This window comes from Sinocyclocheilus anshuiensis, unplaced genomic scaffold (genome assembly GCF_001515605.1).
Source record: "Sinocyclocheilus anshuiensis isolate Anshui unplaced genomic scaffold, SAMN03320099.WGS_v1.1 scaffold3423, whole genome shotgun sequence".
In the NCBI taxonomy this organism is placed as follows: domain Eukaryota; kingdom Metazoa; phylum Chordata; class Actinopteri; order Cypriniformes; family Cyprinidae; genus Sinocyclocheilus; species Sinocyclocheilus anshuiensis.
This window is the reverse complement of record NW_015548183.1, coordinates 124,896-143,177: the sequence shown is the minus strand read 5'-3', so window position 1 is coordinate 143,177 and position 18,282 is coordinate 124,896. Positions and strand designations below refer to the sequence as shown.

The 18,282-nt window shown below is 37.7% G+C and overlaps 1 protein-coding gene across 1 annotated transcript in view; it reads right to left on the bottom strand.

Annotated features, from left to right (window-relative positions):
* LOC107704827 (protein BEAN1-like) overlaps positions 1-18,282 on the bottom strand; it is a 62,696-nt gene that overhangs the window by 43,589 nt on the left and 825 nt on the right. Inside the window, exons 2-3 of the mRNA XM_016507853.1 lie at positions 17,878-17,952; positions 16,506-16,631 (exon numbers count right to left, since the gene is read on the bottom strand). The gene's annotated coding sequence lies outside the window, so the exon portion shown is untranslated. The remainder of the gene's footprint in view (positions 1-16,505; positions 16,632-17,877; positions 17,953-18,282) is intronic.

The following is an 18,282-nucleotide window of genomic DNA, read 5'->3' as shown; positions in this document are numbered from 1 at the left end:
CCAAAAAGTAAGCGGCACCCCCTCTCCCCGTTTTGATTTCCGTTTTTTGAAAGTTTTTGCTTTGTTGTTTTTCCCGTGAGTTCCTCCACATCCCCAAATGGAGGAACAATTAATGTTTATCGCGTTGGCTCAGGCAAGCCAAGACCCCATCGTCTTTGCAAGGGCGTTCGTGCCGCTTGCCCTCACCAGCTCCCTCGAAGGGAAAACCCTCGCAACGCTGTTCCGGATCGGAATGACATTCCATCATCCCACGGAGCTCCCAGACACCACCGACCTCGACTGGAAGGAGACAGTCATCCGGTGTCTGGAGAGTCTCCAATTCCGATCCGGAACCCCTCCGCCGGCAGTTCCCGAGTCAAGAACGCCGGCAGTTCCCGAGTCAAGAAAGCCGGCCGTTCCCGAGTCCAGTCAGCCGGCAGTTAATGTGGCAAGCCCGAAGGACGCTAATGTGGCAAGCCCGAAGGACGCTAATGTGGCAAGCCCGAAGGACGCTAATGTGGCAAGCCCGAAGGACGCTAATGTGGCAAGCCGTGCTACGTGTGATTCCCCGTGAAGATGAATAAATTCCTTGGTTTCTGTACTCTTGGTCTCCTCGTTCCTTGCTCCGTGTTCCCGCACCGTAGCAGATCGTGACAGCTATAGTCTCTTGTGCATATTAATGTCTTTTTGCTCTCTATATATCTGAATAAATCTCACTACTCATAGTTTGTTATTTCCCCAGAAGAAGTCGAACCTCTAGCCCCAACTCTTCAGAGGCCTTTGGGACGTCTGCAATGATATGATGTTGAGTAAATGATGGCAGAATATTAATTTTGGGTAAACTATCCCTTTAAGCTTAACGGACATGATGTGGATATGTTAGGTTATATGTGCAAGCAGCTTATTTCAACTTAGTTACGTTTTAATTTAAGCACCCTCTAGCCAGAGTAAAAAATAATGGCAGTGTCGTATTGCGTGTGCCGTCATGAAATGATGTATTACTGTCGTTACTAATCAAAATGGGTCTTCCTTTAAATGCAATGTGTGGACTATTTACACGGTCCCTTACACATCCATTTTTCCCATTTCATATTGGTAAAATTAACCTTTATGCATTTGGCAGACACTTTGGAGAGCAATTTACAGTGCATTCAAGGTATATAGTTATCGGTATATGTGCTCATTTGGATCGAACCCATGATTGTTGCGTTACTACAGCACAATGCTCTACCACTCAAGCTACACGAACACTAAATAATATAAAATATGGCACAATATATTATTACGAACATTTCTGTGGCATGGCCTGTTTCCAGTAGGGGTGCCAATTTAGTTAACGCTCCTATGGGTCATATTTCAGGGAAGTGACAAACAATCATACGGTCGTATAAGTTGGAGGACATGTTGGAATCATATTATTTAAAATGCAATGTGATGTTGTGATTATAGTATTTGTACATGGTATTTGCATCCTAACACGCATATAATTAATATTCAACAACACCTGGCAAAACCTCATATAACCAACATTAATGTTTCATAATCTTTTGATCTATGTTCATAACACTGCTGTATTTCCTCTAAACTGTGTGCACACCCACACAAGGGTTTGGATGAGCTGTTCTAGCACAGCTGGCCTAATGCATTCATAATATTTCCCCTGCAGGGCCTTTAATGTGAGTGTGTGTGTGTGTGCGTGGCTAAGCAGAAGAGTCAGCGGTGATCCTGCGGGCCTGTAACAGATGCTGGCTGTTTGCTCTGTGACGGATGGGGGATAATGGATTAGGGGTGTGCGATATTGACAAAAACTCGATAATGTCAAATTGCACATCGTTAAAACAACAATTACGATATTATCGCAGACGATATATATCGCACACCCCTTGTGGCAATGATGTTTGCTTGCGTCCGCAGCCTGTGCTGAAGGCGGTCTCTGGGAACACTTTGTCACTGTCGGGCCCTGTTTGATGAGGTTTGTTACTGGCCAGTCTGTCTGTCAGCACGCTGGGCTCACTCGAACCACCCTAAATCGACCGAACAGAACCGTGGGCTTCATCAGCTCAAGGTCAGTCTGTAGTGTACCCAGCACCATCTGACTCAGACTGGACAACAGCTGCTGACCGGAGAGCAAGAAGCAGAGGGGCAGCGAATACACACACATACAATACTGCAAAACATGAGTCACACTGACACAATGCATGAATGCATCAGGGTAAAAATAAGTAGGGGGAGATTGGGGAATAGCTGCAACACTTGTGTCTAACTGTTAACATCTCTAGGTGTTTTGGTCATATATCTGTCAAACTTTAAAAGCAGACTTCAAGAAATGATGTTAAATACAAGGAGTTCCAATACCAGAGTTGAGTTAACATGTAACAATGGGCCTTTTCACACCGCACTTAACCCCAGGTTATCGTCATTCTAAACCACGCTTTTAACCCTAGGTATGTCATGGCAGGTCAAGCTCGAAGACAAGGAGAGGCGAAGTGGATCTAATTGCAGGACTATTACATTAATTCAACAAAATCAAAAGACAATAAAACACAGGAGAAAAACAAACAACACCAGACAAAGGACTGAACAAACTTAGGACAACATACACAGTGCAGTTAAAAACACAACTAGAAACGTGTGTGCAACTATGATAATAAATGAGAAGCGGGAACAAAGGAAACGTGAACAAATGCAGGAAAACTAAAAGTCCACGAAACAGAACGTAATCATGACAGGGTAAAGGTAATGTACATTTCACACTTGCAACTTAGAAGTGGGGTTAGCACTGCTTATCACCCGGTTTTGCAGAATCAAACTTGTAACAGTATGAAATGATGTGGTGTTAAAATGTTACATTGTCACGTAGCTCATATTCATGTGCTTTGGACAGTTCTGGAAACGCAGCACGTTGTATGAACAATTTTAGCATTTGAGGGGGAAAATGTCAAATGGTGACGGAAATGGAAGTGGAATTGGAGTGAAGAAGAGACCAAAAAGCCCATTCAGAAAACATTTGATAACACAGTTGGCAATATATAATACAAGGATGCGCAGTGCTAGAGCCTTCATGTAAACAAATCGAGTGCTGTGTTCATCGAATCAATGACACTGACACTGCAAATACGCAAATAAAAATATTAACCCAGGTTTAGGAATGTACAGTTTGAAATGTGAGTTTATGAATACCCAAGCATTAGTTGTAAACCCCATGTAAATTATGAGCAGTGTGAGGTGGGAAACAAAACAACCCAGGATTCCTGTTACCTGGGATGGAGAATGACCCAGTTTTAATGATTTAAAGTGTGAAAAATCCTAAAATGAAAAACAAGTTCAATTACAAAAAATAAAATTAATAATCCACATAATAGCTCTCAGTTTACTAAGGTTGAACAACAAGCATAAGAACAACATGCGTGTGTGTGTTGATATTTGTATACATTCTACCGTTGTTAAAGGGATAGTTCACCCCAAAAATGAAAATTCTGTCATTAATTACTCACCTTCATGTCGTTCCAAACCCGTAAGACCTTCATTCATTTTCGGAACACAAATTAAGATATTTTTGATGAAATCTGAGAGCTCTCAGACCCTGCATAGACAGCAACGCAACACCAATGTTCCAGAAATGTCAGAAATGTATTAAAGACATCGGTAAAACAGTCCATGTGACATCACTGGCTCAACTTCAGTTTTGCGAAGCTACGAGAATACTTTTTGAGCGCAAAGAAAACAAAAATAACAATTTATTCAACAATTCTTCTCCCCCGAGTTACGTCTTCCACCATTTTAGAGTATCACAACACATACGCAAGCGTTCCCCTAAGCGTAAACAATGTTGATTACGTAGATTACGTTCATGCGTGCGCTTTCTCCCCCGAACGTAAACAACGCTGATTGCGTCGATTACGCTCTTGGGTACTCGACAAAATGGCGGAAGACGTAACTCGGGGGAGAAGAATTGTTAAATAAATGGTTATTTTTGTTTTCTTTGCGCTCAAAATGTATTCTCGTAGCTTCACAAAAGTACGGGTTTGGAACGACATGAGGGTGAGTAATTAATGACAGAATTTTCATTTTGGGGTGAACTAACCCTTTATGTTTGGGATCGGTAAGGTTTTTATCATTAATATTTTTGTAAGAAGTCTCTTATGCTCACCAAGTCTGTATTTATTTGATCATAAAAAACACAGTGAAACAGTAAAATTGTGAAATATTTTTTTTTTAAACAAAACACATTTAATATATTTTGAATAATACATAATACATTTTGATTTAGCTTCTCAACTTTAGCTTTCGGGTTTTAACGTTTAGGTTGTATTTTTGTGAAAAATATTGTATTTTTTAAAACATTTTTTAATTAAAAATAGTACAATTTATTTCCACTAATGAAAAATGTAACTCTGTTGTTACATAAAATATACATGAAACTGCAAGTGACACCAGGAACAAAGTGGTTACAGTATGTACACCAATGACAACATGACTACCAATTATATCCCATTTTCTGTGTTCATAAGCATCATTACACCTAATATTACAGTCATCCCATCTATCCTACGCATGATATTGAATTCCTCCATACTATCAAAGACCAGTCTAAAGCATTGCTTTTGGTTTGCACATCTAGTCCAAAGGGGGGAAAAGAATGCAACATGCTACAGTGAGTTTTTCTAATGGAGATTCAGAGCCATTTATTTCTGGTATAATGGAGGAGAAAGAGCCTGCTGTACAGTACACAGTAGAGCCTGTAGTGAATTGGATGTGGGTCAGAGAAATTCTGCATATCTAGGTCATACCGAATCGTACTGAGGCTAAAGCCTTCTCTCAGTCTGGCTCACCTATTAATAAAGCCCATAGGGGAGACACAGATTATAATTCTGCCTGTGATGCTCTATATTCATAAATCACAATCTCATTATTTAGCCAGACAACCAAGCTCAACAGTGCAGTGAGAAGGCAAATCATAGGAATAGCTATTATATACTGACTACTCCGAAAGAAAGAAAGAAAGAAAGAAAGAAAGAAAGAAAGTCATGCAGGTTTGGAATAACATGTGGGTGAGTAAATAATGACAGAATTTTACATTTTTGGGTGATGGATCCCTTTGACATTAGTAAACATTTCAGCAGCCAGTTGGCACAATTGCACAAGATAATTTTAGGTAAATTTAAGCTTAATTTGCATCTAGTTGGGTTACCTTAATATCTGTTCCACAAGAGATATTCAACAGCAAAAAAAAAAAAAGAAAAGAAAAAAAAAAAGAGAAAACTGTTCCAGCTAACCCCGGCCTCCCTTTCTGTGACAAAACATCTAGTCATTGGGGGAAACGCTGCAGATTTTTACAACTGTTGGTATGGAAGTTCCCTTGGTTAACAGCAAACTCTGAAAAGCAGGACAGAATGAGGTTATAATATATCCGCTGGAGAGATGCATTTTAAATGTAGGTAAAATAAAGGGAGTGACAACAATGGCAAAAAATGAACCATATCCTGCCATAAACAGTATCACATATTTGCTGTCTTTAAGCCACACATTTGGCTTTGGTTTTTAAAGTGCCCCTATTATGCCATTTTTAAGGTTCCTAATATTGTTTTGGGAGTCTCCTACAAAAGGTTTACATGCATGCATGGTCAAAAAATGCTTTTGTTTTCTCAAAATATGCATTTAATACCTCATTTTCCAACGATTCGCAAATGATTAGTTCAAAGCAGTTCTAAGATTTAGTCTCTCTAAATCCCTCCTTTCGGTAAGAGCATCTTTAAGAGAGTCTTTAATAAAATGAAGGAAACACAAAAAAAGATTGGGGTTGTACTGCTGTGGTCCAGTGGGAAAAAAAAAAGAATTTTAACCACTGACTCTTTGCAGCTTCATCTTTCGGAAGTGAAAATAAAATGAATTTACTTTCACAGCGTCTTCTCGACACAAACAGGCTACAGTGTTTGAGGGCGGGTCAAGCTGTTCGCAGCCAGCCAACTTAGAACATAGGCGGGAATTATGCAGATGTATAACCCTGTGACGTGTAGCCATCACAGAAGTGGGATTCCAATTACTGACGACTCGTCTAGGCTGTTCAAAATCGATTCTTTCTTTTGGGAGACAATAACTTCATTTATCATGCACTTTCGGCTTTACAACTTTGCATATCGTTTACATTCACATACAGCTACACACTGCATGAAAGGCAATATTCAAAATGGCATAATAGGGGCACAGTAAGCCTCATGTGCAAAATGTTATGGTCTAATCTTTAAAGTGAAGTGAGTACTTTCGGCAGCACTAGCATCACCAAACAGAAATGGTTTCCCGAACACCCCTCATCCTGTCTAACATTGGTCAAACAAACCAACAGACATTAAACATTTAAATTAATTTAACATTCATAATTGCATCACCTTTAATAGCTGCATATACATGAAGAACAACATAATAATTCAATCATTTGATAGAGGAGAAACGTATTACTTTATCTAAAATAGAGACTGCTGTAGTTTCCTCCAGCTATTGCACTGCAGTATGAATATAATTTAGTGTTTTTAGCATAGCCAGTGTGTATGAGGCAAAGACAGCTGCCTCAGTCTGCTATATTGTCAAGGGAGCTGTCAGACGGATTTGGTAAATAGAGAGAGAGCACAGCAAGTCATTTTCAAAATCTCCCTGCTCGACTGTCTTTTCCAAGAAGGCTTTAAGTGAGAGTGCAACTATCTGCTTTCATGTTTACGGCTACTGAAACTTATAATGAATCTGCGAGATGTTTGTAAAACCACAACCTCTCAAAACATCAGAAGACGCAAAGAACAGTACTGCACTACACCATAGGGCTCCTATTCTAAACATCCAACAAGACCCACTGCCCAACAGCAGTACTGGCAAACAGTAGTATAAAATCTCTTGTTTTTGCTATGTTTATAATAGCATACTTCCATATGACTCTGCTGTAAGCAGAATGTATACTGTATGAGGTATGTAAATATTCTGCATGAATGAAATACCTGGTTGTATGCCAAACTACAGAGTAAAATGTGTATTTCTTTCACAAGTGATGGTACAATATAATACAATAATAATATAATAATATTTCCTAATATGTTAATATTTATGTTGCTTGCAAAAAATTTATAAAATAATAATAATTTATAATAATAATTATTATTATTATTATATAATTTTATTTATTTATTTTTTAATAATTATCTGCCCAAACACCCAAACTCTAAAAAGATGAAATTTTTTACACAAACACTTTGTGCAATTTTGCATTACATATTTAGAGGAATCAGTCTGGTTTACTATCCTTCATAGTTTTTATACTGTACAAACCGTATATTCTATCGTCCTACACCAAGCCTACACCTAAACCTACCCCTTACACAAAACTTTCTGTGTTTTTAGATTCTCAAAAAAAAAAAACTCATTCTGTATGATTTATAAGCTTGTTTCCCCATGGGGACCTCAATTTAGTCAGTCCCTATGAGTCAATGTGTATTCAGGGGATATTCCATAGGCGTAATGTTTTTTTCTACTGTACAAACTGTATTTTCTATCCCCTTACCCTAACCCTAACCCTAAATCTACAAAACAAAGGCGCTTCCAATAAGATACAGTTACCAGAGAGCCTAAAAAAAATCCTGAACTTCTCAACTGAAGCTGAAAATTTGTGTTTCAAATAGGGGTGAATGACTCACAGGGGTTGTCATTCAAAAAAAAGAAAAAAGAAAAAAGTGGTTTCCTGGATTCTCATCTCTAAAACAGTTTTCTGTCATGGAAGGGCAACCATTCAAAGACATCATTCCCATGTCATTTAACCCAGATTAAAGGGCATAGTGGCGATAAACCTGGGTGCTTTGGATACCTTATATCCCAAGCAACTTAAGCTAAGGGGGGATTAATAGCAGGACCCATTTCCACAGGATTTGGCAGCTTTGATCCCACTCTCGCTGTTATGGCTGGCAGGCTGAGCCCATGGGATGAGGCACTGGCCCCGTGGCTTAATCTGGTTTAAGCGGTACCCATGAACCACTTCTGCATGTCTCACTCAATCAACAAGAATCCACCCATCTTCCTGTTCAAACCCAAATAGAGATCACCTAGAAAACACGGACAAAGATTCTCACATTAGGATAATAACACAGACTGCCAGGCACAGATTGAAAGCGCTGCAGGATGGATTCATTGTGCTGCTCTTGAGTAATGCTAGATTGCTGGAACTACAGCTGTTACTGAGATGCTACTCAACTAAAAATGAGGCATCTTGCTTTATTTTTGCCCCTTTTTGTACAGTCCATTAAATGTATATGACAATCTCTGATATTTAAAATTACATGAACAATTATAAAAAGCACATTTAACTTAGGGATGTACAGTATATTATGACTACCAATATCAGACTAAAGCAGATTTTTACATCATCTCTATTTAGTCTGATTAGTCCAATATTGAAACCAGAATAATATAATATAATTGCTTTTTTCAAATATTTCTAGAGAGCCCAGCATATGACATTTAGGACTAGATACATACATTGTGGGCAGAAATTAAGAATTCAGTCTCTCATTTTAGTAAGTTGTGGCCACTACGTACTAATTGATTTTCTTTCACATTGTTTTAGTACAACGTGGCCACGATTTACTAAAACATAGAAAATAATTAATTCATGGCCACTATAAATAATTTGTCTGCATGTCTTGTGTGGGGCATTGCAATTTTCTTAGGGATGTAACGATTACCGGTTTGACGATAAATCATGATAAAATTCCCCACGGTTAGTATTACCGTTTCATCTTTTAATTATCATTAAAACCGTATTAGATTACCGCGATTTGAACAACTCGCGATAAATAAATACTGTCCAGCATAAAGCACAGTTTTAAGTAACAGTCTCACGTGCACACAGCACGCAGAGTAGTTTCGTTTTGAGTGAAAACAGGGCGGAAAAGCTGGGAGGTTTTAAAAGAGTGCTAAGGGAATTATACAAATGAATATATGAATTAATTAATTATATGAATGTACCTCTGAAGGTTCTGACTGTCGTCGGAAACGATTCAATGGCATTTTGTTGTCATCTTCGCTCCATGTAATACCTAAAGGAAGTGGTCGGCACTTTTTTTAACATCTCCAGCACATTTTAACAATACCATGATAATACTGATAACCGTGATAATTTTGGTCACTATTAACCGTGATAAGAAATTTTCATACCGTTACATATTTTCTACTATATCTAATAATGTTTTTAATGCTTAATTCCACTTGAATCATGTTAAATTTGTAAGGATAAAAGAAATGGTCTAGAAGAACCGCTGATTAATGTTTGAGTATTACATGGGTAACTGTAGGGGGCTAAACAGACCTACTATTTAAAGTATATTAAATAGTATTAGCCACAAAACCTCTGGCTAAGGGTCAGACTGGCGAGTTTGTGATCGTGGAGCCCACGCGTAGCGGCCGCTGTGAGGCATCCTAAATGACATAGAGTCCTAATCAACGAGTAAAATATAAGTAAAGAGTTAACTAGAATAATCAAATGTCAGAATAATTAGAGACCGACAAACAACCAATTTGCCTTTCAACCTACATTCGAGGTCATACTAAAATGGAGTCAGAATAGATGATAAAATGGAGTCAGATTGAGTTAAACCTAAATTGAATAACTCCGAACCGAACCGAAAAGACCGAACCGAAGACCGAAGTGACCTTCATCCGCCACTGGATACCTTCCTTGGGCCATGTGCGCAGACCTTACAAATTCTAGATTTTTTGAAAAATTATAAACATGAAAATAATTATTGGTCAAAATCTCTTATACTGGTGCGTTTGCAAACTTGGTGCAGATCTATGCCAACTTTGTGAACTGCTTTATGAAATAATAAGTGAATTAGTCCCAAAGCAGTAGAAGAATTTCACAGCAATAACAATCTAGGGATCCAGCAGCAATGGTAAAAAAACTCATAAGCATTACCATCATGCAAACTCCCACTTCTCCTCTCTCTCTCGTATAAAGCTCATATGCATATAGATTCAGAGCTCTTGCAAGGTTGCTTCTTTCCAAGAGAGAAATTATTAGTCATGCCCGCATAAGGATGCAATCTTGCATCAATTTTTTAAAATTCATGCAGAAAATGGCTCGATTTTGCCTGATGGCTGATGCTGGAGGATATAGTTTCTTTGTAATAAAATTGATGTGCACTAAAATATGAGCAGACCACATGAGTATTTAGAACAGTGCCAGTCTCATTTTCCATGCCAAGTGCTATTTGTCTAATGTTTCAAATTCTGTAGGAATAACAGTCGCCACAGAGAAAATATATATTTCAGACAGAGCAAGATAACATTTTTAACAGGAATATAATTCATAGCTTATGCTATGAAAATATTGAGTTAAATGCACTTTGGCTATATCAGATGTCTCAAGGATCACAAGTGCGTTAACTTTGACTGTACATTATTATTATCAGTAGAGGGGAGAGCTGTGATAGACTAACACTGTTTTAATGTGGACCACTGGAATTGACAGCTGAGCAAAAGCACGGCCAACTCAAGGATGTATGTCAGCGTGGGTACTCTTCCTCAGGGAGGGCTGTAACGAAGCTCATCCTGATAACTCAAAACTCAGAGGGTTTCTCAGAGAAACGTTGCTCATCTAATTGGAAGCGTTTATGAGAGCAGCAGAAGGAGAGGCCTTCTTCCTCGCTCCGGAATTAAAACGCTAATGCACTTGAAACAAACAAAACAAAGCCTTTCTACAGCTGGGATTTGCATGAACTTGAAAGTAGCCATGAATGTCAATAACAGAGGACAATAAGTTTGAAGACAGAGCATTTAGCCAGCGTACGACATATGACAGGAAGAGAAGCAACCATGCATGAATCTAAGGGACTGACAACAACAAAGGCAACATTTTCCACTACTTTGAATTTTGCTTTCTCCTCGTCTTCTCTGCCGCTTCTTTTAGCCTCCCTCTGGGATGACTGTGGGAGGGCGAGTGTTTATGAGTGGGCTGTAGTAGCAATAATGGTGGATGTTGTCTGTGCCAATGATGCAGGGAGAGGTATGATGGGTGTGCTATTCCACACGCACAGCAGGGGCATCCCCAGTGGGCTAGAGCCAGCGTCACCAACCTGGCAACACAAAGATCTAACCAGCTGAGACAGTGCCTGATGGAAGGTCACATCAGGAAGAGAGGAAATGGCAGTGCAGCAGGCAACCTACTGATCAATACTAACTCTATAATTGGTCAAAGTAATATGAAATATGAACCAGGTAATATACAGTATGTATAAAATATGGACCTGGAATGCTTTCTGATTGAAATGCACAAAGTCAGCTTCTTCAAACACACAACACAATTTAAAAGGGATAGTGGGAAATTAAACTGTTATGCTCTTCCAAACCTAGAAAGTATGTGACCCTGGACCACAAAACCAGTCATAAGGGTCCATTTTTCGAAATTGAGATTTATACATCATCTGATAGCTTAATAAATAAGCTTTCCATTGATGTTGTCACGAATCCTATCTGTGGTCTTAATATCCTAATGATTTTTGGCATAAAAGAAAAATTAATAATTTTGACCCATACAATGTATTTTTGGCTATTGCTACAAATATAGCCTAGCGATTTAAGACTGGTTTTGTGGTCCAGGGTCACATATATACATTTAAAAATATAAAATGAAAAAAAAAAAATATAATTTAAATGTATAAATATATTAAAATATTAAATTTGGTGTCAGTAGGACTTTTTCTTTTATGAAAAATAAATTAATACTTCTTTTTCAGCAAGTATGTCTTACATTCAGTGCTTGAAGTGGGCGGGTATGCACCGGTACGCAGTACCGGCACTTCTATATTTGAACTCTTTAGCGTACTGGCACTTTTTCATACGTACCGGCACTTCTGACATGTTGCCGGTACTGAGTCAAAGCGTCAGTGTCTGGGTGATTAGAAATGACACTATAAAGCACACTACCCAGGAGGTCATTTGAAACTGGTAAACTGGAAAGTTCAAGATTCCAGTAAGGGAATGCATTAGTAATAAGTACACGGATGATTTCATCAGAGATGGCGGAGAGAATAGTGACTCGCATCTAGATGGCAGTAAATTATTATTTTCAGCATGTATTTGGCTTAAAAGCATGAGTGTTTTATAATGAATGCTGGCTGAAAGGTGTTTTAGATTATGCGCTGGTCAGTGGTTTAGTGATTCTGAATGGATCCGTATAGTAGCATGTACAGTCAGGTTAAGGCAGCAGGTTTAGTGGTCTTTTGGCGTCTCCCTGTGGTCCTGTTTGGTATCGCAGCTTAACTGGTGCTTATTTATATTAAAAATGCTCTAAAAAAAAGTTCTTTCTTTCTTTTCTTTTATTAGTTTTTTTTTTTTTGGGGGGGGGGGTACCAGCAGGGGCGTAGCGGACGGGCACGCAGGGTACGCACTGCGGGGGGGCCCCGCATGATGGGGGGCCCCGCGATAAGACAATGGGGTGCATTGAAAGACATGATCATGTATCGGCGATAGCCAGAGATATTGTCAAAAGCATTAAATATTGTCAATATTAAGAGTATTTGGCATTTCCATTTAATGTAGTCCTGTTAAATTCTTATTATTATTAGGGCTATTATTATTACGTTACTTTTATTATTAAAATAAAAATACAATTAATTTGCTCCGCAATAATTTCATTGCGCATCACCGCATAACTGACGCGCTGTGAGGATTAGCTTACTCCTCATTGGAAATGTTTTTAATAAGGTCTTTTAAAACAGGTCTATTATATCCTACAATGAATTATAGGCCTATAATTCAAAATGTTGATACTTGCAGTCATCAATGAAAATTAAGAGCAGCTTTATTTCTAGCGCAGACTTTCAAAAACCTGTTTAACACTAAATATATGTCTCACTATGTTTGGGCCACAAAAGAAACATTAAGGGAAAAAATTTAAACAGTTATACCATTATCAGCATATGAAGCAGATTCGTCTCTTGTCGTCTCTGAGAGAATAATTATTTATTTATCTGGCGCCGAGTTAATGCGGCGCCAGATGCAGAAAGCGCTCTCAGTTTTTACTTTCACTTTCTGGTGAAAGACATTCACCAGCATAAGTCTTGTGCAAAGTTTGCACGTTGCTTGTATGATATCCATTTGCTCGCCTTCATGGTTTAAAACAGAAAATAATTCCAATATTGCAACGTAAATCCCAACCCCCGCCCCCTCGGATTTGCGCTACGCCACTGAGTACCGGCACTTATTTTTTTCCACTTCAAGCACTGATTACATTGATGCGACAGTAAAGACATTTATAATGTTATAAAAGATTTCTATTTCAAATAAATAAATTGATAATACATTGATAGCAATAACATTGATAATAATAATAATAATAAACATTTCTTGAGCACCAAATCAGCATATTAGAATGATTTATGAAGGATCCTGTGACACTGAAGACTGGGGTTATGACTGCTGAAAATGCAGCTTTGCCATCACAGGAAATAAATTACATTTTTTAAATATATTAAAATAGAAGAGTTATTTGAAATTGTAATAATATTTTACAATATTACTGTTTTACTGTATTTTTGAAGTGTTGGTGAGCATCTGAGCCTTCTTTCAAAAACATAAAAAAATCTTACCAACCCCAAACTTTTAAACGAAAGAGTAGGTGAATGAGAACTGTGGTTGTCATGCTACAAAAAGAAAAATAAATAAATAAATACAAATACAAATACAAAATAAAATAAAATAAAAAGACACACTGTAAAAAAAAGTGGTCCATAAGATTTGATGATGAATCTTTTTAATGAACACCACCCTGCATTTGATCTGTTCATACAAAGCTTTTGTTTGACTTCAGAAGACTTGGAATATAATGCACAAGTTGTATGGGCCACTTTTATGATCTTTTATAGTGCTCCTTTGTCCTTTGGTCCTTGACAGCCAAAACGATGTAGCCTTTTATCAGTATTTATTTCTTGTTATTTTCTTCCGCTGCGCAGGCTGGGAGTCTAAGGTAAAAGCTGGCTGCAGGGACCACAGGGCTACCGTGACATTTAATGTGTTGGATAGATTAGCAATGTATCATGTATCAGAGTGAATTGAGGGGAGTGACTAGAGAGCGCTACTCTATGTGAGGGCATTTTTAAGGACACAGAGTCCTGCTACCTCATTGTACATGAGATTTTAATATTTGGGGAATACAGCAGGGCACATACATACAGTACATTTCAATATGGTACCACACACCACTACCTCGTGATAATTCATTCTGAAAGAGTCTGACAATATTAATGATGAAAAATTTTCATGTTAATAAATTCATGCAGGACATTCTATGTATTCTGTATGTCACAGAGCATCATTCCTTACCTATTCCTGTTCATAATTCTTAACAAACACAACAAGATGCAACCATTTCCAAAGAAACACCATTTTCAAAGTCAACAGAGTGCATTAGTGTCTGCCCACTTTTTCCATAAGGCTTTAAAAAAATCTTTGTGAAAGCATTAAGCCATGCACCTAGCCAACCAGCTATGAGATGAATCACATTACAAACTCTTATTTGATGGAAAAATGTATCTGAAAATCGAACAAAATGACAAAGGTACAAGACTATGTATTTAATGGCTTTAGTCAGGGAAAACTAGCATCCCAATCAATGTAAATGATAATCAAATTAAAAATGATGGAGAAATAATATTCATTTAAATTAATTTTATTAATTTAAATGTGTTGATTATATCTATAGAAACAATATATATAGTTCCGGTCGTGAGTATGTGGGGTAAAGCAGCGCTGTTTTATCATACTACATAAAGCGCTCAAGCGCATGCATGAAGCTTGCTATAGCACACCGGCAGAAGTAATGATCATGAATGTGTCCGGGAAAAACAGTAAGGAGGCTGCATTAACATTTTAATAATTTATTGATAAACTACTGCTTTTTTTGTTTTCGGTTTAAGAGATGAAGTCGACGTAACTCGTCATCTCCACAGTAGTGATGCGCCTGTATGCATGTTTCATACAGATTACATAATCCAAGAATATTTGTTTTCCCATTTGATTTGGTTTAGGGATGCACCGATATAAAAATGTTGGCCGATACCGATAACCGATAATTCTTTATTTTTGAAAGCCGATAACCGATATGTTGGCTGATAAATCTATATCCACATTTTTATATACTTTTTGAGAGCCTGATTACAAAAAAGGTCTCATCATTAAAACCCACATCCCAAACACTTCAACATAAGCAGCCTAGTTTGAACGGTGTACGTTTTTACCGATAACAGAAAAAAATGAGCATTTATCGGCCGATACCGATATGGTGGCCGATATATCGTGCATCCCTAATTTGGTTCATTTGAAAGTAGACATTTCACTCTCTTCAAGGCAAGCATACATGGAGTTTCGCGCTCAAGTTACTATAGCCAAAGGTCAGTCCTAAATGCGCTATGGCTGAGGGGGCTGCCTGTCCCTTACAAAGGTGTTTAAAAGAGGATGGTGGCCATTTAGCGAACAAGATTATATGTCAGTGAAAGAACAGTAACATAATCACAAGTATTGCCTCAGGTTTCACAATACTGGTCTCGTATAATAATTACAGCAATAACAAAAGATGAGATTCTGATTAAAAATTTGCAAGGAAAAGAAGTAACTGCAGTCCCTTGGGCATGTATTAACATTCAGAAACCATTTTTCTCATACTGAATGGACTAGCAAAACTAATTTCTTATTGGATTTTTTTCCACAGGGTAGAGAATGAGCCCTGATGGCTGACAACCTGTGTTCATGTACAGTGATTCAGCGAGGAGATGCATCGCTCTCAGTCAAATATAAGTATGAAAACATTTAAATTCTCATCCTTAGATGACATTTCTGACACTCTGAGTGGTAGTTTACATGTTTTATAGTTTGTTGTGCTGTAACTCTGAGCTCATTTAAACTGCCAGGCAAAGTAAGAAGAAAAAGGGTTCCCTTTAAAACAACACTGCTTAATCAACTCAGTGTCAGGATAGCCCAGTTGAATCCACGCGATAGAAAAGCGGCACTTTCACGTTATGATATTACAACTGTGAAATTACAAACAAAAAATACACATTCTGAGACATGAACTGAAATGAATTGTGAATTTTATTAACATTAAATCGTCCTCCTCCCATTTTCACCTCAAAATTATGGGGAGGCTGTGCCTCCCCTGCCTCCCCCGATGAGCCGCCACTGGTTGAATCACAACTTGGAGCCACGTTGCCATGGTTTCTGTCTCGACCCCCAACTAGCGGCCTACAGTTTGGTTTGTTTGTTTATTCCTCAGGATAAAACTGGTATCAACATTACAAGAGTGTGAAACCTCTGTTCTACAAATTTGTGTAAAATTGTGCTCTATAACTCCAAGGTGTGCTTGAAATTCACAACCCACCAGCAATGAGTGAGATACAAATCATGGACTGGAAGAGACAGTAAAGGATGACAGAAAACATCTCCACTCTTTGAATACATTGTACATTTAGAGAATACTGGAAATTGGACATTTGGCTTACCTGAACAAATGAGTTTCATCAACATGTATTCCCTGCCACAGTCTTTCCTATAGTAACATCTTAAATGATTGACCAAGCAGGTTCCAATTCTGACCTTCTTTGGGCAAAGAAGGATGATGTTTTCATCTGCAGGAATGAGAGAGAGATCAAAGAGAGAAAGAAAACGACAGCCATCCAGATGTTTAAAGGTCCTGGCTACATCTCACCCAATGACCACCCACCCTATTTCATTCATATGACCAAGCCAAAACACATCAAGTCAGTTCATATTCCAAGCCAAAACACATCCAGTCAGTTTAGAGGACATTTATCCAGAGAGGTACGCCAACTAACCACCTCTCACACTTCAGCTTGTGTATTAAGCCTGACTTCAATACAAACGTATAATTAAAATATTGTAAGTCTTGTTTTTGTATTCTCTGCAAGTCCAGCTTGCACAAATATTGAGATAATTAGAAAATCACAATTGAGTTGTAAAGAGTTTCTGCTTGATTTTGAAAAGGGCTATTTAACAAGTGCAAAGAACAGCATCTTTATTATCAAACCTGATGACTTCAAATTCAGTACTCTGGGGTTATTTATTTCATGTACTGTAGCATAACTTACCAAGGCTCATTTCCCAGGCTACTAATGATTTACTTACTTTCTGCATTTGACCATATTAAATACTTTTCAAAAACAACACTGTTGTCACAACTATATGAAAATGGAATTTAAACTTTAAACTTGTTCTTGTTTTCTTTTTCTGGCTGATTCTCTGGGCAATAACAAATAGTAAACCTCTTCAATCTACATTTTTTTCCTTGAAAAAGCAGCCAAGTTGAGTACATATCTTTAGCCCTTATGCTATGCAGAAAATCCTTTACCTAATTTGGTGTTCACAGTCAAAAAACAGCCTTTTTAAATTTTCTTATGTCTTATGCTATATTTTTACCATATATTGGATTCAATCTTTTTATAATCTTGACTGAATCCAATATTTGGTAATAATATAGCATCAGAAGAAATTTATAAGCAATTTTTTGTAGGCTAGTCATTTTTGACCGAAAACACCACAGATTGACAGACCACAAAATGTATCACTTTTTGGGGAAATTATAATTTTTTTATACCCCGCATGAGCAAAGTCAGTAAGTTTTAGTCCAATGCGAAAACATTAACTAGCATTTTCATTAATAAGAAAATCCTCTCTGGGTCAAAATGACTGGAACACAACATGGGTTAAAACGGAACAACAGCTGATAATCAAATGGCATACATAAAGCATACACTAACCTCTACATAACCGAAAGCAACTATCTGTCTAATTATTCAGGACTCACAAGTGCATTTGAGAAAACATGCATAAAAGACTCAAACAAAAAGTACTCACATGCTTTGGTGTAATTCTTGCCAGCCTTGATTATATCTTAATTAGTGAAAACAAGATGACAGTGCAGGAGGAGAACTAGACATGGGACAGAGAGACAAGAAAGAGTGAAAGCAAGAAGGGAAAAAAAAGTTTCATTTCATTACCATAAGGTATTATTTTATTTTAATTCTACATCCCTGCTTGCAGGTTTGATGCTGACAGCGTTGCATCTCATGGGATCTTGGTCTCAGGTGTGTGTGCAATTATTCAGAATCAAGGGAGACCAACTGACTACAGCAACAAGCTACCGTGCAGCCTGGCTAATAATTTAACAAACTACACAGTGACCTTTATTTTATTATGAAAATACAAAATTCACAGACAGACAGACCCAAAAAACTACTCACAATAATATGAACTTTTTAT